The sequence below is a fragment of the Rattus norvegicus genome, chromosome 10, assembly GCF_036323735.1.
Source record: "Rattus norvegicus strain BN/NHsdMcwi chromosome 10, GRCr8, whole genome shotgun sequence".
In the NCBI taxonomy this organism is placed as follows: domain Eukaryota; kingdom Metazoa; phylum Chordata; class Mammalia; order Rodentia; family Muridae; genus Rattus; species Rattus norvegicus.
This window is the reverse complement of record NC_086028.1, coordinates 21,763,585-21,787,725: the sequence shown is the minus strand read 5'-3', so window position 1 is coordinate 21,787,725 and position 24,141 is coordinate 21,763,585. Positions and strand designations below refer to the sequence as shown.

Below are 24,141 nucleotides of genomic sequence, written 5' to 3'. Positions count from 1 at the left end.
AATACCAATGTCTTCGTGGAAATACAAGTATTTACTAATATCTTGGACTATTATTAAGTTGTAATTTTAATATGATTTAATTTATATTATAAAATAATAATATAAAATGTTTATTACTAAGTGAACATTTCTTACTTTTTTTTTCTTTTTAGATTTCTATTCTCTTTCGTTCCACACTGTCATTTCACACCTTGGAGTATTAACTGATTTTTGATAATAAGCTTTGATTAGGTATTGAGGAATGGACGTATGATTTTTATCTATCCTTATCTTAACGAAACTTACTAACATCAGCAGGAAAGTCATGCATTTTGACCTCAAAGCGAATTTATAAGACATCGATGGGTTTTTAAATCAATTTTAATATAGATTAAATAGCGTGGCCATTTCTGAGAAAGTTCGGTTTGCACTCCGTGTGGGCGCTTTAGCCAACGGTTTTAAACAGCATTCATGTTTAGGCAGGGGACTCTCAGATGCTACAGTGAGAAAAAAAAAAAAGAGACAGCCATTATAGACTTTAAAACAAACTTCACAATTTAGACTTGATAAGGATTTCAGTGGCAGCTGGGGCACAGGCAGGACTTCATTGGGATTGTTCCTGGTTTTACCCACAATTCCTTTCTACTTTACTCTTGGCTGCTGCCTTACAGCTGTTTGATCTTCTAACTATAAGCTACTGAGAGCAACTCAACCAACATATTTTTAACATGAATGCGTTGATTTTCTTCTCGTTAAATACCAATCAAAACTAATATCTCTACACAGAGCAATGTGGCATTTGTACCACTGATGTCTTTCTAGAAAAGACATAGTCCTTGTGTATCTATATTAAGGTGATCTTCTAATGTGAAAACGTATTAAAGGGAATTCAAAATTTACATAATATTTTGACAGAATTATAAAAGAATATTATATGTTATGAAAAAATCCCTTGACTTGTGTATTTGCAAAAAAAAAAAAAGGTACAATTTAATGAAAATTGTTGAACCATCCATGGACTACTGAAGCATATTTTAATGCAAACATCTTATTACTCAATGTGATACCATGTATGAATTATTTGTCTGAGGGTCTCTTTATCTCTTAAACACTTAACATGGATTTCAGTTTTAATTAAGCTGATGGGAATTTTAGCTTTCACACATTTTAAACTATCTTCACATAAAGTTATTAAAATAGGAAAATATTTAAAATTAATTCAGTAATATATCAAACAATTTAATAATATATTGCAATATTTCTAAATACTGGGCTTATTTTTCATTAGTACCTCAGTCTCAAAATACCAGAGCCAAGTTATTATTAAATAACTAATTATTTCCTATTTTAGATGTAACCTCAAAAGTGAATTGTACTTTGATTATCCAACTTGTAAGCTTCATCCAACAATTAGAAAGATACAAGTAAGATTTATTTTAAAATTAGCAACATTGTGGTACCCTTGAGTTTTACCTGGATTTATTACAATGAAGATTTTATAACTATTTGATAGAACACTATATTCACGTAAGTATGGTAACAAAGTTGATAATGTTTATAACATGAGAACATATATTCAAATGTATTTTTAAAAATTATCAATAGTATTTACTGCTGCCAGGATATTTCCCTTTAATTCTCATTTCATGAGTTTCTTCTCTCTGTGGAAAAAGAAACAATATAAAGCTATAGATCCACATTTTGATTAATTTGAAGAATAAACTACTTATACCATAATGACCCCATTATCAAAAAATAAAAAATCAGAACAGCAGCTAGGACCGCTTTCCTCAAAAGAACTTGCCAGCAACTTAATGTGAAAGTATATTAATCTACATGAATTCTGCATGCACCACATATACTCATCACCCGACTCTTTTCTTAAATGTACAATTCTCGAATAGTTTTCTAATGTACCCTTTACCCGTTTTTGTTTTTGTTTTGTTTCTGTTGTCGTTGTTGTTTTCATTGGGAAAAGGGATCGTCAAGAGGTTTGGGCTATACTATATTTAGACCTTTGAAAACACTTAACTGTGCAAAATCCCAACAGACAAAGCATCTCCTGTGTCTTCATGCATGCCGTTTACTAGTACTTACTTAATATTTGATAGGAAAATACAGCCTGGATTTAGCCTATCTCTGCCTACCTGATAATTAATAGTATTAATAATTTATTTTTATCTTTCCAAATATAGTTTCACTAGAAAGAAATAATCTGTATTCCATCTGCAAGGAGACATGCTCTTCAGCATGCATGAGCCATGTTCTTCAGTATGCATGTGCCACATTCTTCAGCATGCATGAGCCATGTTCTTCAGCACGCATGAGCCATGTTCTTCAGCATGCATGAGCCATGTTCTTCAGCATGCATAAGCCATGTTCTTCACCATGCATAAGCCATGTTCTTCAGTATGCATGTGTCATGTTCTTCAGCATGCATGTGCCATGTTCTTCAGCATGCATGAGACATGTTCTTCAGCATGCATGAGACATGTTCTTCAGCACGCATGTTCTATATTCTTCAGCATGCATGAGACATGTTCTTCAGCATGCATGAGCCATGTTCTTCAGCATGCATGAGACATGTTCTTCAGCATGCATGTGCCATGTTCTTCAGTATGCATGAGCCATGTTCTTCAGCATGCATGTGCCATGTTCTTCAGTATGCATGAGCCATGTTCTTCAGCACGCATGAGCCATGTTCTTCAGCATGCATGAGCCATGTTCTTCAGCATGCATAAGCCATGTTCTTCACCATGCATAAGCCATGTTCTTCAGTATGCATGTGTCATGTTCTTCAGCATGCATGTGCCATGTTCTTCAGCATGCATGAGACATGTTCTTCAGCATGCATGAGACATGTTCTTCAGCACGCATGTTCTATATTCTTCAGCATGCATGAGACATGTTCTTCAGCATGCATGAGCCATGTTCTTCAGCATGCATGAGACATGTTCTTCAGCATGCATGAGCCATGTTCTTCAGTATGCATGTGCCACATTCTTCAGCATGCATGAGCCATGTTTTCAACATGCATGTGCCATGTTCTTCAGCATGCATGAGACATGTTCTTCAGCATGCATGGCCATGTTCTTCAGTATGCATGAACTATGTTCTTCAGCATGCATGAGCCATGTTCTTCAGCATGAATAAGCCATGTTCTTCAGCATGCATGGCCATGTTCTTCAGTATGCATGAACCATGTTCTTCAGCATTCATGAGCCATGTTCTTTAGCATGCATGAGCCATGTTCTTCAGCATGCATGTGCCATGTTCTTCACCATGCATGAATCCTCAAGTTGTTCATCTTTTATTTTTGTTTATGCCCTTTACATCTCTCAGACCGTTTGTTGCCCTCTGACCTCTCTGGGCTCCCAGTCTAGTATACCATAGTTTCTTTAGATATATGCAGAATGAACCAGTTGTCTATGAAACAGCAGCACTGTGTGTGGGCAACTATTCAAGTATGCTGTTCAGTGAAGCCTGGATAATTGTTTTCACGCTTCCATGTAAGGTAAGGACATCAGCCAAAGGATTACCTGTGGACCGTGTGAGAGAGTGAGTCTGAAGCCGATCATCAGGAGAGGTTAAGAGGGTAGGATATAAGGCATCTTGGTGAAATAGCGGCTGTGAGTATTTTGGCAATGATGAATTATTGCTCTAGAGACAAGGGGAATTTCTCTTCCCTTGGTGCTAAGACCTGGAAGAGATGGTGTGTAATTTTTGGAGATGAATACCAAACGTGTGCTTAAAACATGAGTGACTTTAGGTTTCTTACTAATTTGTGGTTCAATGTCAGACACCACAGCCCAATTTGCTTCTTTTCTCTGCTTATTGTAAGAGTAGAAACCTACCATCCTTTCTAGAATGATTGCTTCCTCTGAAATCTGGAATTGATGATGATGATGATGATGATGATGATGATGATGATGATGACAACGACAACGACAAATGCAATAACAATTATTATTACACCAAGTTTCTAACATACGTGAACAGATTAAGATTATGTGTGAATGCAGACTAGACTGGCATGGAGAAATTCTGGAGTGTACAGAAATAATTATAACATGTCCTTTTTTCTAGTCCCCCTATTCTTAGACTAAGTCAAGAATAATTCACAGGTGTTACACATGCATGGTCTTATCTAATAACTCTGAAGCACTAACTATGCTTTTCTTGAAAAGTGTTAAATTTTGAATCACTTCTGAGGCCATGTTTAAAAGATAGTACACTTTTGTGTAATTTGTTGCTTCTAATTGAAAAATCAGTTTTAGTATGCAAGCCTTAGGTGATTGAATGTATGCTTTGACCATCTCTTATAAGCTTGAAAAATGTCCTGATGTGCATGGTGGCACAAACCTCCCCCTAGTGTCTACAGCCTGATGTTTTCAGACATAATTGATTTTTAGAAAATAGATTTTATTTAAAAATTGTCTGCCCATCCCTTTATAGGTTATAACTGGATCCTGTTTTAATGAGATAACCATAGATAACATGGCCATAATTTTATGTCTCTTCAATAATATATTGAGATCATTCTACTTATAACAATTTAATGAGAATAAATGGTTTTCTGTTATTGAATAGCATTTCCATAATACAATGAGTTTCCCAAGATAAAAATTTCAATGCTGAGTGAAATGTAAAACTGGAACAATGGCTTTAATGGAGAAATGGCAAACATCACTTGGCGCCATTCCTTCCTCTAACCACAGGAAATGGCGTCCCGGGTCATTTCCCCCTTCCTATGACCCCTCATATACTGTATACCCCCTTGCTTTCTTTTAGACTTCTTTTGCTTTGTTTGTTGTTATATTCATAAATATAAAAATGCAACTTGCTCAAGCTGTATAATGTTGCTTGTATTGTGTATATATGTGTGTATGTGTATATGTGTGTGTGCGCATGTGTGTGTGCGCATGTGTGTGCGCGCATGTGTGTGCATGCGTGTGTGTGTGTGTGTGTGTGTGTGTGTGTGTACCTGTGTAGTTAAATGAGTCTGACAATGCCCCCATAAGAGCTACAAGCTATCTAACGAAACCTAATACTAGACTCCCTCTTTTGGACCTGAACTGAAAGCCTCCTCCCCGAAGACTAACTTTTATGATACCAGAAGGAACCATGTACATTTCCAAAGATGATAAGAATCAAGAGTCCAAGCTAGCTGTGATTCCTGTGAACTCCAACAGCAGCCAGCATGGCACACTAATCCTAAGGGTGCAGTAGTGGCACACGTACCTTGGCAGCAACCAACAGTTCTCTGACTGGCCTTACGGACCACTCAAAAAGAAAGAACTACACCTTTGACTGGGAACCTAGCCAACTGCCCAGGGCTAGCCACGCCATAGACCTTGCAGGAGAACCTACAACTGCCACTTTACTAAATCAACTAAATTCCTAACTATGTTATAAATATGTATCTTTACACTCACAGTGAAGTGTAGCTCTCACCCCTCATCAAGGAAACCTCTCTTTCCAACAGATGGAGACCATTACAGAAAGCCATAACCAATCAAAATGTAGAGTAGTGAAGCCCAGTTCCAACTGCTACATCTTCAGTCTCCCTTATCAACTTGCCTTCTCTTACTCTGCTTTTGAGACTTTCCATTTTTGTTCTCCTGTATGGCCTTAATTTTCTTGTTAGTCTTCCAGTATGTAGAGCACCAACAGTGGACTTAGGTATCAAACCAGAAGTCCACGTAAGCCTGAAGTTCTGTTCATTAGAGCAGCAGGATTGTTATTGGTCATTTATAATTAGTCATGATCACCAGCAGAACTCCAGCTAGCTTTTCCTGACCAGAATTTGGAGGTTCCCAACTGATATTTCATTCCCCTCCCCAACCTCTCAGCAAGATAATGACCCAAGAGATATTGTTTCCCACTCTACTCCTACAGGTAATGGGGAGCAAGCTGATTTGGAAATTCTTACATGTTCACCCACGCATAGAATCTCTCCAGGACTGCTCTTATTCATGGGGAGTTAATTGCCCTTTGGTTTTCATAGGTATTAATCTAACATTTACCTGGATATTAACTTTTATTCTAGTCTACCTATAGGCACTTTTCCCTATAATGCTGTCTATATGCTAAAAGGTAAAACTCTAGTTTTAGTGAAATGAAATAATACCCAAAGGAAATATAGTTTTTGCTACTGCCCATGGCCTGTCTCTATGCCAGCCAAAACTGATAGTAATTTTCTGTCCTTGGGACTCCTTCACTTCTCTGGTTTTTAAGTAAAATTGCCACCCAGCTCAACTGCTGGATGCCTTTGGAAGCGACTCATCAGACACCTTGCATGCATTATCACCCTGTGCCTCATTAAATGTAATTTGGGTTTATTTAGCTATTTTTTCCCGGCTTTTCTATCAACGGAACCCCAGAAATCCCCTTTTATCATATTCTAATGAGGAAAATCAATTGCAAAGTAATTTTGTTCTCTACTTGATCTGCAGATACTTGCTGCTATGTGTAGCCCTGGGGCATGGGCTTAACCCTTCCTCTTGGGTACAAATGAGAAGGGGGTATTATCTCAACTGGTCATATGCTGTGTGGTGAGCGGTGTAAGATACCTTTTACTAATGAGCATGTTTCTCAGCGCTCTCCCTCCAAATCATTTCCTTTGTCCCATCTGGAAGATAGTGTTGGTGATATCTTCAATGGGGCTGGATTAAGGCATGGAGGAGGTTAGATTGTTTTCTCCTGGAAGGCTGTCTCAGCTTCAGGGAAAGGGCACAGCTGGTCCCTCACTGGCCGAGTTTACCTAGAATCTAATGCCTTCTCTGCCACGGGCCCATCTTGTCTCCTGAGTAAATCTTTTAAGCCTTAGGTTTTTGGCTTTAAGTTTTTAGTTATATCGAGCAAGAAAGGGAACGGGATGCTTCTTTGAAGCAGGGTCATATTAGCCATTTTTATCCACTTGGAAAAACCTCCTTTCTCAGTGCCTGACCATTTTCTGACTTGTGTCCTTAACAAATGCTGCATTCTAAATTTCGTCATCTATCAGTGGTGTATGACTAGACTTCACTACTTTTAACCATTTGTAGCATTTATATTATGAAACATAAATGAAACATATTTAGTCATTTGCTGTTCTTGTGATAATATTTATTTACTATAGAAAGACTGATGAAAATCCCTGCATATGCGTATGAGTATGTATTTTAGATTAGTAACTAGAAATACATTTCATATTCCTTGAGCTAAAATGTTCCCTTCTATTTTTTAAATCTATAAATTGAGTGTGACACATTTCCTTTGAATTTTAGTAGAGAACCTATAGTGCAGATTGAAGAGATATCAGTATTTTTCCATTGTTCGGCTCTTCTCAGGATTACTAGACAGCATAGAAGAAAATTCGCATAATGTGCTCAGATGGTCAATGAGTGTTCTCACCCTTAGCCCCATTAGTGCAAGAGATCTGCTATTTATGTACGTGTCCCTGTAAAACTTGTCATGGGTCAGCTATGAAGACTCAGGAACCCTGCCCCAATTATTCAGGTGTCACTGCCCTGGCACTGCTCAGTTTGCTTATACAGGAATAAGTTGTTAAACATTATTCCTTCTAAGCTAAAAATGAAGTTGCTGTGTGGACATAAGTTGGAAAGTGCACAGAGGGTCACACTGATTGATGGCCTCTGAAGACTGGCTATTTGTCTCAAGAACATGGTGGGCGATACAGCTGATTATTCTGTAGAATAGTCTTCGGAGTGGTAAGGACCTCTCAATAACACGTTTCCTCCATCTGGTCCATGCTTTGAAATCATCAGTTATGATACTCAAGAAATGAGTCTCTGTGAAGTGACGACTGGGTTCCAGGAGGACTTAGAGCTGCTGGCTGAGCCACGGTTGTTAAGTTAGTGTCTAGTTACTAAATCTGGGTAACAAATCAAAATCAGAGTTTGTGGAAATAAAAAGAAAGACTTATCAGGACAGTAAGAAAATTTTACTTATGTATCAGGGATGCAGGTTAAGGGCAAAGTTGGGTGTTGAAACAATGTTTCACATTAATCCCATTCAAAAGGAGTTACCAATCTTATCTATAATGTCTGAAATCTGCAGCAGGCTACATTTTACAAGTCTGATTCCCTACTTGGTGAATAGATGCAGACACTCTGTGTTTTTATTTCATTAGAATTCCCAAAGAATCTGTAACAAGTGTCTTAGCAAAAGAATTGTGAATAACGAATCCCTAGCTTTATAAAAATATTTTTGTTTGTTCTAAAGAAATGTTATGGGGTATTAGTCTGGTTAAGAGTTCTTGCCACACTTACAGAAGATGGTGGCCAAGTTTCCAGCACTCTCATGGTGGCTCACGTCTTTCTGTAACTCCAGTTATAGGGATTCTGTCACAATCTTCTGGCTCCTGCACATTCTGCACATAGGTATTTGTGGGCAAAAGAGAACATGCATGCAATTAATTTAAAAATCTAAAATATAATGAAATGGCATTATAACACAAGAACTTCTGAAAAATATTTTACTTGAAATACTGATTTAAGCAGGATCTTTGTTTTTGTACTTAATATATTGTTCAGATAATATCTTTTTTAACATAAAAATATGCTCATTTTAAGTAGTAACTCTTTAACTTTGAAAATAAAAGACAGTTAAATTATGGTTTATGAATTGTGTAGTGTTTAAATTAGAGGCAAGAAATCTGTCACAAGATTACTCAAAACAACTGTCTTTTCAGCTTTGTAAGTTAATTCATTAAGTTCAAAGAGACTTATTTAAAGTAGCATTAAGACATTAACATAATCATTGACATATAAATGTTTAATAATTGTGTTTTGGGTTTCTCCAACTCATGGTAACTGGTATTATGGTGTTAGGTAAGAGAGTCTCAATATTTTTGCTAAGTCAAAAAATTCTCTAGGTCTCTCTCTCTCTCTCTCTCTCTCTCTCTCTCTCTCTCTCTCTCTGTGTGTGTGTGTGTATGTGTGTGTTGTGTGTGTTGTGTTTGTGTGTGTGTGGAGAGAGAGAGAGAGAGAGAGAGAGAGAGAGAGAAACTTGAAGAAGCAGGTTACTGACCAAAATAAATAAAACAAAACCAGAATATTCTTCCAAAAATAGTTTGCTGCAAATCTGCAACTTCCACTAGCTCCTAAAATATTGTTTAAAGTAATTTTATGCAGAGAATAGATTAGTAAGGGACTCTGGTGACCAGAAAGTATGGTGGGAATGTTGAGCAATTTCCAACATATGCCTCAATGCTTGGCACGAGGTAAAGCTCACTAAACTTTTATGATAGGTGAGCAGGTGAGCAAATATTAAAGCTAGTTGTTATATTAAAAAATGATCATAGAATAAAATAGCCACAAGATTACTGTGCACAAACACAATCAGAAACCAAATTATGCACAATTTTTTAAATTACTGATTGTCGAAAGACCACTCTAAAGGCCTTGCCTTCAGTTTCTCCATTTAGAAAAATTAGGTAAAATAATGTTATGTTCAGGGCAGAGGTAGGCACTGAGCACTAAGCGTGCACTTAGGCTAGTTCTCCATCGTTGTTACCTGGTTATATTTACAGTAACCGTGGAAATCATAGTACTGCTAGAGGAATTAGTCACAAGAGTCTTTTGATGCCTACACATGTCTTAACTTAAAATGTAAGAGCAGCATTCAAAGTTATATTGTCTAAAGTCTTTATTGTTAGGGAAAATTGGGAGGCCAATTGTTGATTTGGTTTGAAGATATATGGGTTAATGTCAGTACATATTCTATACATTATAATATTATAGATAACACATTAGGCTCTAGCCTACCTTTGAGTAGGAAAGTTAAAGATGAATAAAATTGCACTGCCTTTGTTGGTACTGTCCAAAACTTGAAGTAATTTCAAGTCATATAGCAGTTCTATCCCAGACAGAAATGTAGGAGCATTGGAAACAAAGATCTAAAGCTACTTTAGAGAAACCTAATACACATTCGTTATCCTTCTACTAATTCTGCAAGGTCATTTGCCAAGACATTGTACCTCTGCTACATATGTAGCCATCTGAGAGGCTGGATCATACGCTCAGAGGGCGCAGACTGGGTTATGACAGAGGCAGAAGTCATCTAGCTCTTCAGAGTCTCCAGTCCGGGGATTTCCCAGCCCTCATCTGAGGCTTTCCGGTCTGGAAGACACAGGGTGTTGGCTGGGATGCTGCTCACTCCATGGTAGGGCTGCCCAAACCACCTCTCTCCTGGAAATCACAAATGGAGCAGAAAGGAAAATGGAGCAGAGCCATTTCATTTTAGGACTTTTGACCACAGTCTGTTCAGCCTGGCCTGGTTTCTTCTTGGTGCTATGTCCATGCTAATTGCCATGGCTAAATGGTGTCATGGTAAATAACAATGCTGTGGTGACATGTTTAATCTTCCCTGGGGTTGGGTGGACACTGTCAGCTGCTGCTTTGGTGACAGTCTGGGGGGATGGAAGGGCAGCTGGTACACTACACAGTCTCAGATTCATATCTTTGGGTAATTGTTCATCGACCCAAATTACAATTTTTAAAGTGGGGGAAAATATAATAGTTTGAAATGGAAGCAAAAAAACAGTTTTTAAAAAAATGAAATGCATTTTAAAAAATATCTTTATCTTGAACTCACCTTGGGCTTCATCTTGGACAAATGCCTACCCATTTCTCAATCATTGAAGAGTGAGAGCCATCCAGTCTAGACAAATACATAGTACACAGTGACTCACAATTCTCTCTTGGTCTGCTTCAAACCCAAGCAGATACCTACATGTAAACACTGTGGCCTGTTGACTCATTTCCTCTTTTTAGCATTGATTAAATCGCATTACCGTCCACATTAACCATTAAGTTTATATCCACACAGCTGAGTCCATTAAAGGGTATAATTTCTGACAATGTTCGCAATGTTTCAAATGGAAGTGATAGACTTCTGTCCATCACCAGTGAATGATCACTATCAGAAATTCACCTCCATTTCCCTTTACCTGGACTCTCTTTTCCTCAATATTGTGATATTCTTCAAATCTGTAAGTGCTATGCAGTAAATCTCTTATTTCAAAAAGATAACTCCTGTTTGATGTCTAGTCTTGGTCACATGGCTGGCACGCTCACTTCTCACTTACCTCATCAAATGTTTTACACACAAAGGTAGGTGCATGTACACACACTTACTGGAGATTAGATACGATAGACTTAGGCACAGTGGGTGGATTTTTGAATCTGTTTTTTTTACCTAAGTCTAAAGTGTTCTTTATATCATTAAGTTAACTGCAACCACCTCTCAGGAAGCTCCATTCGCTCTCTGCCATACGAAGTGAGAACATCAAATTCCACACTGTGTGTTATTGTGTGGAATAAACAGAGTAATGTGTGTGAAAAGCAAGGGATCCCAAGCACAGAATCACCCTAGATGTCTGCCAGTGAATGGATGTATGAAGGGAATGGTGTGGGGTGTGTGTGTGTGTGTGTGTGTGTGTGTGTGTGAGAGAGAGAGAGAGAGAGAGAGAGAGAGAGCAAAAACGAGAGACAGAGACAGAGACACATAGAGAAAGACAGAGACAGAGAGACAGAGCGAAAGAAAGACAGAAAGTGGTGGAGGATGGGATTTCTAAATGAAGAAATTATCCTTTTTTAAATTTTCTTTTCCTTGGATATTTTATGTATTTACATTTCAAATGTTACCCCCTTCCCCCCCTCCCACAACCCCTCCCCCTGCTGCTATGAGGATGTCATTCTCAAGAAAATGTGTGACAATGGTGATAGTTAACAAAGGTAAAGCAGAGTAAGGCATAGCAAATGTTTTCCTTCATGCACATAAGATAAACTTGAACCTGTCAATAATAAAGTGGACTAAGAAGAAATATGAGGAGAGGTGGAGAAGCCTACAAGAAGAGGAGTAATCAAGAATGTACTTTCTCTCATATGCAGAATCTAGATTTACATGTGTGATCCCTGTCTATCTGTCTGTCGTCTGTCTGTCTGTCTGCAGTAAGAGGAAAAGGTAAATAATTAGAAATACCCGCCCCCCCCCCGGACCATAAGAAGTACTTAATGATTGACAGTTCTCTAGGTTACTACTGTATGGCATTGAAGTAGTTAATCAAGTTTGAAATATATTTAAGTTATTCTATATTCCATGTTAAAATAGCTTGCAGCTAATTTTGCTGGCATTTGGGGGGATTTTTGTGTATTTGCTTTTACCTACCTCCACCCCCAAGAATTTAACAAATTTTCTTGATCCTTGTGAAGTCACCAAGTTATTGTAACTTGGACAGGAGCCAGCAACTTAATTGAGAATGGGCCAGTAAAGTTACCTTCTCAGTCAAAGGGAGTGAGAAGTTCTCTACAAATGGGGAAGGTTAGCCATGACCCTACTCACATCGCATGGTATGACTTCCCTATGGAAATTCTGGGCTCTCTCCCAAAAGCTTCATTTGAAGGTGAATGCCTTGTATAAAATGCCACTATGTGCCTCTTTCTAGGAAACAGTTAATATTAGATACAAAAAAAAAAAGAAGAAAGAAAAAAAGAAAAAGATCCCCTACCCATGCTGTCTTTCTTAATGAATTGTGACAGTGCACTAATTTAAGCACATTTGGCCCAGCATCTCTTACCGAGACAGAGGCGTTCCCACAGAGGAAAGCAGAAAGGGTACTCTGAGATCATGGGCTTGTCCGGGCTGAGTTTGATTTATGAAATGAGACCTAGAAGCCTGAATTGAACAGATTGGCTTGCAAGAGACAGCTGTACTGGGGGAACTGCTGCCAGGTATGGGAAGTGGAAATAGAGAAAAATGAACGCCGGGATAAAAAGTCCTTTCCCAGTCCGTACTTATCAACATGAAACATCTGTTTCAGCTACAGTGGGTCCCAGTGGCAGTCAGAATTATTGATACAACGAAATCACCGCTTATATGCAGCCCAATGGCATGCCCCCCACCCCTGCCCTCATTGGATGCACTGAAATGACTCATTACTTTACTAGTGTGACCAGAGACACCGTGCATGTAAGAGGCGACTTAGTGCCAGGGTAATTGTGCAAATGGGGCGGGTGGTAGAAGACAATTTTCCCCATGAGCAATACATTTCCGCATGCTGTTCTGGTTTATTGTGGCTGAACACTGTGATTATACTGGTTGGGAAAAAGCAATAAGATTCTGTCTGTCTCCAATTGTTTTTAATATTCTTGCTTAATGAGAGAACATAGCTTTTATTTAAACTAAACATAATGGATGCATTTTAAGATTTGGATCCATTTTTTTTTAAAAAAGAAAGAAAGAAAGAAAGAAAGAAAGAAAGAAAATCTTGCTATCTCATATGTTATGTAAGCACGTGCCACTATAAATAGGAAAACAAATAAGCTTAGTTCAGCTTTTTGTTAGATAAAATTTGATTAGGGATGTGTAAACGCTGATGCTGTCAGCCAACACATAGCACCAGGGAGCAATATATACCATGTTAGAATGAAAATTAAAAGCATTTATTATCAAAGAAACTGGTTTCGTGAAAAAAAAAACATTCCAGGAAAAGTTTACATGCTCAAATAAATAGAAACTAGAATTCCTTAATTTCAGTAATATCGCTTTACAGCGCGTGATGGTAAACTTGGGCCTGAGTTTCCATGACAGCCGAAGGATGGTTAGAAGAAGATTTACTAAGCCAAGTTCTTGTGAGGATTACAGAACAATGCAAAAATACTGAGGGAAGTCAAGACCACGAAGCTCTTAAGGAGCTTGTGTCACCTGGTTATTTTGACAGCAATTATATCTGGGCCTAATTACGTACACACTGTTGCATTTATGTTTTCAGGGTGGACTCTTATAAAAGGGCGGGGTAGTGGAAAATTTCGAATTCCAAAAGCAGTTTCACAGAGCAATACCGTGGTGTGGCCAGTTTAGCTGTGAGAAGCAAAATGTCACAGGGAGGTGTACTCTTCGCTCAGTTCTTTGCCCAAAGTACTTAGCCGTGGTACTGGAGGAGAAAATGCAGCCTGGTATTCTGGCAACAGCGAATTGAAACCCTGGTGTGCTAATGAGCAGATCCTACCTAATAGCCCGGCACTCAAGGGGTTAACAGACCGGATTGCTGACAACATGGTAATGAGGATTTTTGGCCAGCAAGAGGTGAAGGTGGGTGGGTGGCTCCCAGGCTCCCAGGTGTGGTGGCAGACACCATGTCTCAGCAGGAGTGAAGGTTATCTCCAAGGTTGTCATGACAGCTGTCCTTGGTCCTGGTTATAGCTGCTGTGTGAGCGTTCAAAGCCTGTAGGTAGATAGACAGGCAGGTTGGTAAGCTCACTGGTTGACTTAATATAGTCTTACACTTTTGGAGCTTAGTATCCTCTGAGTTCAAGTGCATACTGGGCAGAAGCAGAGTCATTATAAGAGCAAATATCATGCTAGCCACATGCAGAATTGGCAAGTGAATGAATGGATGGGTGAGGGGAATGAAGAAGGTTGGGGGAGGGACGGAGAGAAGAACATGGTGGAGTGATGGATCAAGAAGGAGGGAGAGTGGGAAAAGCAATTCTGAGTGAGGCAAGTTCATGATAGTTTGGGAACTTTTATAGTTGATTTCTCCCTCTTCTGGGATTTTGCTGAAGTACACTCTGAGAGCCACTGAACAGACAGGCCACAGGGGTTCTCATCTTCCATTACAGCCCTTACCACATGCAACCACATTTTTCTTATTCCTGAGATTTTTCTGAACGTGCTGCCTTTGTTTTTTGTGTCTGTAAGGTCCTCTCCTCTGTAAGACTGCAGGCTCCATGAGGGCAAGGGCTTTGCCTAATGTCCTGGTTCTGTGACTCCAAGCACTGTGCGCTTTCTTTGTTGCTTAAGCAACAATGCTTTGAATTCATGATGGATGAATATAGAAAGCAAGATTAGAAGTGCAAACATACTGTTTAGCTTTCCCATATGTGGGTGCCTGTATTTGGAGGTCCATGGATACTGTTGGGTAGTCTTAAGAAACAACACATGGGGACATATAAGGAAGAGATAAACTGAAGGGGCCCCCATTGACCTTGGTTTTTTGGGAAGGTTCAGGCCAAACCAGAGTACATGTTCTCACCTTCACCCTTAGCCTCAGTTAGCACTAACTCATTTTAATACTCACAACTCTGATTCCGTGCTAAATCAGATACCTTCCTAGGTGGTATGGCTTAATAGTCAAAAGCTAAGGATGTTTCCCCCTGGGATGTTGCTATTCATATCATATCATATTTCACTGCTCTGAGTCCTTAATGTGTGAATATCCGTTGTTAATGTGGTAGTTCTTAATATTATACAGTCTCCTGTCTTTGTTGTAAAAAAAAAATCACTCTTAAACATTGTTATAGGTTTCTACTTTTCTATCCTAAAATGAGTCACTGAATGGTTTTATGAAGTGTTGTTTCTCTTCTATAGAGGGTGTCAATAAAATAAATATGTTCTTGGTAGCCGAGGTATTTACCTGCACACGCCATATTTAAACAAGTTTTGTTTTCCCTGAGGAGGTAAGCTGATGTGTCGCTTCTCATATTGAAGTGACAATATCTTGACCCCAAGATGGTCAGAGGCTCCCCATAGGACTCAGACACAAGATTCCTCAGGAGGACCCTGTAATGAGCCCTCTGCACACACTGCATGGTTGCAATTGCAGCTTTATATGACTAGACAGTGTGGCGCCAGTAAAGTGAGGAGAGGAGCGTTACACAGGGTCTTTGTCTTTGCAGTCCCCATGCCTGGGTCCCCAGCTTTCAGGTTATGCTTCTTACTGTTTGCACCATCTGCGTGGTGTTGGTCACTGAAATTAGATTCCTGATTTAAATAAGAAATTCTGGAAAGGCTAGTTCAGATCCCAGTACCAGTCCTGTCTTGTGTTTTCTGTGGCGTTTTCACACATATCTGGGGCCTCTAAGATGACATTTTCTGTCTCAGAGGTGCGTGCTCTGTGTTGCACACCCCCTCGTGCTACTGAGGGCACAGTCAATGCAGTTTTCCTCAAAGCCTTTGGAGAAGAGTTTTGGATTTTGTGTGGCTTTTAAAAAATGACAGCAGATCGCAAGGCCTTATCTACGTACTTTTTTTTTTTGGAAGGTAAACTCTAATGATGTTGTTTTGTCTTATAAAGTCATCTTTTGCCTTATTTTTATTATCTGACTGAATGGGAAGGATGGGCTCCTGTTAGTTATGTGCTTGAGTCTGCTAAAATTTTCTGAAGTGTTTGCATGAAATGCCGAAGGGCAAAAGTGCTTTAGACTAGAAGGTACTGAGGGGGGAGATTCTACAATGGCTCTCCTGCCATTTGAAACTCCTGAGAGAGAATCTAGGTTTCTTCAAACAATTGTCAGAATTATGAGGAAATTAGTGTCCAACTTATTCTTGTGTTAATGAAACCGGAAAGCCATAGACCTTCCAGGGGGGCTAGAGCCACGCATTGGCTAAGAAGGACATGAAATCTATGCTTCTCTACTGCAACAGAATGCCTGCTGTACAGTGAGGGTGTGGCAGAACTGGAAAGGAGGGGGTCAACCCACCCCTAGCTTCAAATGGACTTCCTGTGTGTGCCACAGCATCGCAGGATGATCCCAACACCTCTTCGCTAGCTTTTTAAAAATCCAGTTCTCAGATAAATATGTTCAGGTTGCTGCTGTCAGTGGACGGCCATCATGGAAATACAAATAGACCTCAGCAGAGTGAGTTGCTGAATGGGAAGATGGACTTTGGAGACATCCTGTAGGATTTCCACAGATTGAGGTAGAACTTGGGAGCACAAGGGGAAGAGATGAGAATTTGAGAACATCGCAGAGGCCATGTGAGAGGATTTTGCAGCAACCTTCACAGGACTCTATTTCCTGTGTATCTGAATAAAACAAAAGCTGGGAACAGCAGCTTAAGTGATTTAAAAAAAAAAAGCATTTAAAAAAGGTTTCCAGTTCATGTAGAACCTCAAAAGTACTCTTTCTAATGCACTATTTTTCCTGAAATAGCCCAGTCCTTCTGGCTCAGAAAAATACACCTTGCACTTATCTTCCATCCTTTCTAACTGAAGGATGATGGGTTAAGCTCACCATCATATGAGAAAGGTAAGAGGGGACACATCTTTTCCCCTTGGTGATACAACATAGCATTCGGAGCACCCCTGAATCTCATTATCAACATGAAAGGCAAGAAGGTTTGGATGACTCTGTCATTAACTCTTCCTGCACCTTTGGGTAAAATGAACTATTTTCATTGCCCAGTTTCTTCATTTCTAAGAGGCAAAAGTTATTTAGAAGTATGTAGTACGTCCTTTTGAGTCTCACGCAGTGGATATGCCAGAGATAGAAAATGCCCCAGAGTCCATGTAGTTTCTTAATTCAGCATCAGATAATTTAGGGACTTGGAGTTATGATGAATAAATTGAACCAATGTGAAAACATCAAACCCCAGTTAAGCTGCCCACTCACTGAGGCATTCAATTTTCCTCTGTGTAAATTTCCAAAGAGAAATGGCTGTTTGGGTATGTTCGAAATCTGTCTCATCTTGGAATGCTCGCTAGTTAAGTCATGCTCCAACCAGTTACTAATACGCTTTAAAGCATTCCTTCATCTCTGTCTGAAAGGGTTTTAAGCTTTATAATTTGCCATCTTTCTGGTGCTTAGGGACAGAGGTAATCAATGAAAATGTGTATTTCAAGAATACGCATGTCCCCCAGATTGCAGTTTATCAAAGTCACTTTGAATCATTCCAATTGAATTTTCACTTCTTATAAATCATCAATGTGTATAATCGTATTACAGGGTCACAGGGGAGCGCCAAGAAAGGTATATTCATGGAATGGCTGAGGAGTCAGTGCAATGCCCTTCAGTCATTCCTCCGTAATGTAAAAACAGAACTTCCTCTTAGAAAGAGGGGAAGGAGAGAATGTTTTTCCCTTCCAACGGGCATTCTACTTGTCCTCTAACTTGTATAAATGTAGCACCCTGGGCACTTACTGCTTTAAGTGAGGTAGTCTGCCATTCAGAGCAACAGAAGTGTGGGAGAGAATGTGTTGACTGATACAGTTATGAAGATCCGGGAATGGATGAATTCAGACTTAGCTCAGCAGAGGGTTCTGCAAACAATGGTACTAGAAACTCTCTCTCTCTCTCTCTCTCTCTCTCTCTCTCTCTCTCTCTCTCTCTCTCTCTCTCTCGTAGGTGTGTGTGTGTGTGTGTGTGTGTGTGTGTGTGTGTGTGTGTGTACATATGCACAGAGGTCAGAAGTGGTTGTCCTGTGGATCTAGAATTTCAGATATTTATGAAGCTCCCAATATATGCTGGTCCTTGGAAAACATCATTTCTGTAGCCTTTTTTCCTACCTCCTTTCTTCCCTCCCTTCTTTACCTGCTTCATGATCCTCCCATTCAAGCAACTATTGATACTCTTCTCCTATTAGCTTCTAGGTTACCTCAGACTTCTTTGGGAGTTCTGGCTGATAACATCAGACCCAAGTGCTACTGTCCTAGAAACTGAACTGATGTTCCCATTGGCCTGACTATAGGTGCTGTTCACTTTTAAACCACAATGGCACTGGCCAGTCAAGCAGGAGGTTGGTGTCCAGGATGGCACACTGAGTTTTCTTGAAGAAAGCTCCCTTTGTTTGAGGACATCATGCTGTAGATGCAAGGAAGCAAGGGAGTGAGTGGTGAGCTTTTGTGTAAGTCAAGTTCATTATTTCTCCCCAAAACAGGAGTCTGTCAGTGTTCAATGGTAGAGGTGTGTAGGACAGTAATACATGATCACAAATGGTCTGTAGGTTCCTCTCTGATTATTCTGAAGCCCACCTTTATCTGTCTTTATCTCTTTGTCCTATCTTAATATCCTTCTTCCAAGCGGAGGGTAGATCCATTCATTTAAATCACTTCTTTTGAGAGATCAAAACCACGCCCTCTTACACAGTCTCTTGTCCCCTGAGTCAAGACTAGAACAAAGGCATTTTTAAGTAGTTAAACACAAAACACATAGTACATTACTCTGGGTTAGATTCTGAACTTTAAAATGAAAATACAGCTCTTCTTTATAACAGGTGCCTCATCTCAATCCAAACCAAAATAAATAAATAAATAAATAAATAAATAAATAAATAAAAATAAAAATAAAAATAAAAATAAAAATAAAAATAAATAAATAAAATTTCCTGAAAAGGTCTGTGTTTTGAAATGCTTCATTTCTAAGTGTCACAGGCCTCTCTTGGCCCCTGGGTGCTGATGATGTGTATATTTTTCATATGTACCTCTTGGGAACATTACATTAAAACATTTCATTATACATCTTCCTTTTATTTTTTTTCCAAGTGATGTCTGTGCCAGATACAGAGAATGCATGTAATTCGCTGTTGCTTTTAATTTGTCAGTACATTAATTTTAGTTGATAAAGAAGTTAACTGGATCTGCTGTCCCAGTTATCTTTCATAATTCACGTTCGCATGACTTCTGCTGTTAGAGGCCGTCCTCTGCTTCCCCCAAATCTCTCTGGGTTTATATAGCTTTTAAGTTGTCATTGACCCAAGAGACCGTTGGAGGGTGATGATAGTTTGCAAGCTTGTTGGTATGCAACAGCCCTGACATTTTCTGTAAAGATACCCGGCTGCTCTTAGCCGCACCTTGACCTCCAACAGACACTTATTGCGAATCAACTTCATAGATTCTCCTGAAATAATCCAGAAAGTCTCTGGTAGGAAAATAATAAAAGGGCACCAATTTATTGTCCTTTAGAGGTGGGAAAGAGCAATGAATCATGAATTCTCAATGAACTTCAACGGACTCCATTCATTTTTCTCATGAGTTACTTTGAGTTGTACTATTGTATCCTAAATTTTGTGGGAGCGCTAACCTCTTGAGGAGATGCTCCCCCAATTTCTGTTACGAAGAGGCGTAAGTGTTCTCTCTGTGTTGGCAAATCCAGCATCGCAGTTGGCTATTTGGAATAGGATGTGAATTTGGAAGAGGTGACCATGGGCCTGATGCTGGTTTACATTTTAATCAGACCGGGACTCCAAATGGTAGTGAACATTCTGGGGAGTGCAGAAGATTTAATTCTTTAAGTCATTTAACATAATCCTGCAATTAGACACCGACCTTTCTCTTTTCATTCCGTAACAAAAATTTGTACGCAGCTGGTGCCTAATAAGTGCTGATGGAAATGAACTTAAGCCCAACCTCAATTATTTCCCTGCCTATGATTTTCATTAAATCCATTTCTTATCGCTGTGGATACACACAAGGACGTGCCCATGCCTCCTGACTCCCCTGCCTTGATTTCAGAAGTTTTCACTGGCGCAAGTTAGTAAAACATCCATTTCAGAGCAAATGTAGGCTAGATAGAGGCAACTGTGCTTCAAAGAGTTTGTACACTGGGATATTAATTTCCATTTCAGAGTATTTCTTTCCACACAAGATGGATGTTCTGCTTTCAACTTATTAGTTACATAAATGAGCTTATCTATTTCTGATTTTGACTTAATATAAAAAGCATCGCATTTTAGGTTTCATCCGTCTAATTTTCATTTCGTATAATTATTTGTGGTAAGCTGCCATCTGTTCATCGGGTTCTTGCAGATAGTATTAAAGGTACGTGTTCTCCAGTCCTGGAATATCCACATTCATAAGTCACGCTGTGTTTCCGAAGGGACACTGTGGCGTTGAACTCAGGCTGCTCCCAGGGAAAGCCATGTCACCACAGCAAGGCACCAGAAGGAGCGCTCCTTAGTCCTCTCTGTCATTTCTAGTTAGAGTTTAAAGCAGGTGGCTGCTTCTCAAAGGCCTTCCTTACCGTAGGCGAAAATGTAAAACTTATTTTGATGACTTCTTCTCTCCTCAGCCTCCCAGCCATCTTGAAAGGCTCTCTTCCGTCCTCTTTGATATCACCTTCACTTCAAAGGAAATTGAGAGCCTTGGAACCTTTAGCAAGTGATTCAGGTAGCAGCATGCAGATCCCTCTAAACGGTATAAAGCCGTGATACATAGGTGAAGGCTGGTAAGATTTACATAATTCGCGTTTATTAGCCTCCTGTGCTTGAAGGCTGTTTTGTGCCTCCCCTTGACTTGTACAAAAATGGTTGGGTGCTATTGAAAAGAGCCCAGTCTGCAGCAACTTGGAAAACAACCTACTTCACACCAAATATAGCAAGAAATATGTGCCAAGTCCTCCTTCTCTTTCTGTTAAGTAAATAAGCATTTGTTCTAAAGCTTTTGTAGACCCTAGCCCAATGCAAAAGTTGCCACTTCTCGAGAAATATAGGCAAAATATTTACAAGACATATATATGCCTAGAGCAGCAGGCATTTTCAAACACCATCACTGAAAAAAAAAGATTTATTTATTTATTTATTTATTTACTTACTTATTATTTATTTTTGCACCTTTATATCTTTGTAGCTCACATAGCATTTTACTGATGGCGTTTGCCTTACCAACGTTGTAAGTTCAAGTCTCAAAGGTCCCTTGTTGTGATCTTTGACATTTCCAGCCTCTTCAATTATTTTTTAAAATGTTGTTTATCTCAGTAAAAAGCGAAAATGATACACCATACTTTTTTCCTCGTTTACTGTGAGAGCATCTAGTATTTTGGTCACGACCGTGAATGTTTTCAAAACTGTCAAGTGAAAGGATCTCTCCACCTCATCTAAACTGATAAAGCTGACATGTATAATTGGAGATTTCTCAGCACGGTTATATCTGTAGTAAAGTGGAGAACTTGTAATTATAATAACAGTAAAAGCAACATACTCTGGTTGTTACAAACCAGTTGCCTTCCCGTTGTGCACTCAGCCGTTTCGTTCTTGTAGTAACTCCATGAAGCAAATGCTAGGAACCTTAAGGTAAAGAGGAAAGGACAGTGGCAGGTAACTTAGTACTTAGGTACCTTAGTCCTGGGCAAGTAGCCTATTGTGGGTGATAGTTTGAGCCAGGATTCAAAGGCAAGCATTCTATTTCAAGAATCTTCTATAACCTATGAAATGCCCTTTACATTAAAAATACCAGTATATTCATATTTGAATAAAATATATATGAACTTTACTATTCCAACTACCTTATGAAATGTATCATTCAGGGCTGGTTACATGTTTACTGTATTAACATGAACATCCTCCCTCTCTAGAACTTTTTGTCTTGGAGCACTGATGCCCTGAACACTTTGAGCCTAGCTCCCTACCCATGACCTCAGTCGCCGTTCCTTCTGCACTCTCTCTTTTGTAATTTTTACTGTTCTAGGTATTTCAAATATCATGTATGAGTCACATATCTCTACACCTCTATGTCTCTCTTATATCACAAAGCATAATATCTTCAAGGTTTATACTATTGGTGCTAGTATGTGATTGTTGATATTTCATAAACGGCTAGGACCCCAGAGCACTCTGTGTTTTCCTGTGTGCACAAACAAACGTGACTAAATGCAAACACCTTGGGTTTCTGTCATATCAGTAAACAAGAAAAACAGAAGAGGGAGTACGTTGCTCTCTCCCACTTTTTGTGTAAATATTTCAAATGAAAGAAGCTACGGATATAGATGCTGTCCTGTCAAAATTGCAGATACTAAAGAAACTTCATCCCGTGTTGAAGACTCTAGAGTCAAATTTAGCATGGATTACCAGCACTGTGGCTCTCCAAGAGATACATATTGAGTATTGAGTATTTCTTGTGTGAATGGTATGGCTCCATAACATATTAACCCTCTATCTGCAATATATAGCATTGTGCAATCCACCATAGATTTTTATAATACCAGTTTCATTTCCCAAGAATAGTTGAAATCTAAGCCATCGCCCACCATTTTTTTTCAGCAATAACTTCCTTATAAGTATGCTTGGTTTTAGATTTTGAATTGGAATGTGTACTTAATTTAAAAAACATTAAAGGTCTTTTAGAATTTCCTTTTGCACTGAAGGTGCTGAGTGTGAGAGACATGAGCTCGGATCTCTAACTCACTCCAGTCCTTAACACAGAGATGATGACCCTGACATGTCAGTGATATTTTTAGAACTAATGGCAAAGCATGTTTTTTTTCTCTTTTTCTTTTTTTCCCCCACTCTCTTCCTGAATACACCACAGACAGCCACAGTTCATTGGACTGGAGAGTTTCAGCTGTATAACTAAAAATAAATGCCTCTGTAAAACACCAACAAAGACAAAGTCAGTTTCCCAACACCACTGAATAAATGTGCTTTAAAATATTCTACAGACTTCCAAGCGCGTAAGTGTCTACGCCTTTTGCCTTGGGCTAGGGTTTTAGAGAAATCCTTTTATTTTTGAGACCATTCAGCTTTCAAATCCATCAATTATAGATTATGTAACTTATGCACTTAACACTTCTGAAATGAACTGCAGTTGCTTTATCCATTAAAGGTGCTGAGGTTACCTTTCGGCAAGTAGCCTTTTGTAGGTGGTTTAGGTATTTTACTTAATGTTTACAGGAGACGTAGTCCTGAGCTCTGTTTTCTCATTACCATACTTAGATGGGCAACCATCAAGATTGTATTCAAAGTCATACAACTTAAGGGGAGGGGTATTTGTGTGTGATTGCCTTAATTATATCTCAGAGATACATCAGAGCCCTGACACTACGTCACAGGAACGAATGGACGATGAAAAGCAGGAGTGAACACATTACTACTCTAATGAAGAAGTTAATCTTTGTCTAGTAGTGTGATTCTACCGTGTTACCAGCTGTTTTATCTGTTCAGCTCACAGAAATTTTTACTCCAGGTAATTTCAGATTCTGACTATCCATACTGTAGGGTTTGGTAGCATTCTTGAGACTAACTGAAGCTTACCAGATGTGAGAGATTAATGGCTTGAGAGAAGCATAATTGTTGTAAGAAAGAGACAGGAACAAGTTAGATAAATTCAAAAAACAGTGGGTTCTCCAGAGACAGGCGCAATGACATTCAAAGACAATTAACAGGCCAATTTTGCATGTACAGACAATCATAAACACATCAACTTCCCCCGTACAGGGATTGACATTATAGGGTGCAGAAGTCAGATGGTGAATACAGTGGGCCCTAGGAAGGCTCCTTCACCCAATGCAGAGCAGATCACTCTTTACCTGTATCAATGGAGAGGATATTTGATGTTTTCTTTCCTTTATCAGGAACATAAGGTAGCACTTTATGTGCAAAAGAACATACGTAAGAATGCACTTTTTTCTAGATCAGCACCAATAGACCATGGGTGTTAGGACACAG

At 39.1% G+C, this 24,141-nt stretch overlaps 1 protein-coding gene and 1 long non-coding RNA gene across 10 annotated transcripts in view; one reads left to right on the top strand and one right to left on the bottom strand.

The window, feature by feature from the left end:
- Tenm2 (teneurin transmembrane protein 2) overlaps nucleotides 1-24,141 on the top strand; it is a 1,136,292-nt gene that overhangs the window by 333,276 nt on the left and 778,875 nt on the right.
- Nucleotides 1,314-24,134, bottom strand: LOC120095253 (uncharacterized). The gene is made up of 5 exons (XR_005490631.2): nucleotides 24,003-24,134; nucleotides 13,994-14,209; nucleotides 9,962-10,644; nucleotides 8,253-8,353; nucleotides 1,314-1,640 (listed from the first exon to the last, which is right to left on the bottom strand). It is a non-coding gene; the product is annotated as an uncharacterized LOC120095253 (long non-coding RNA).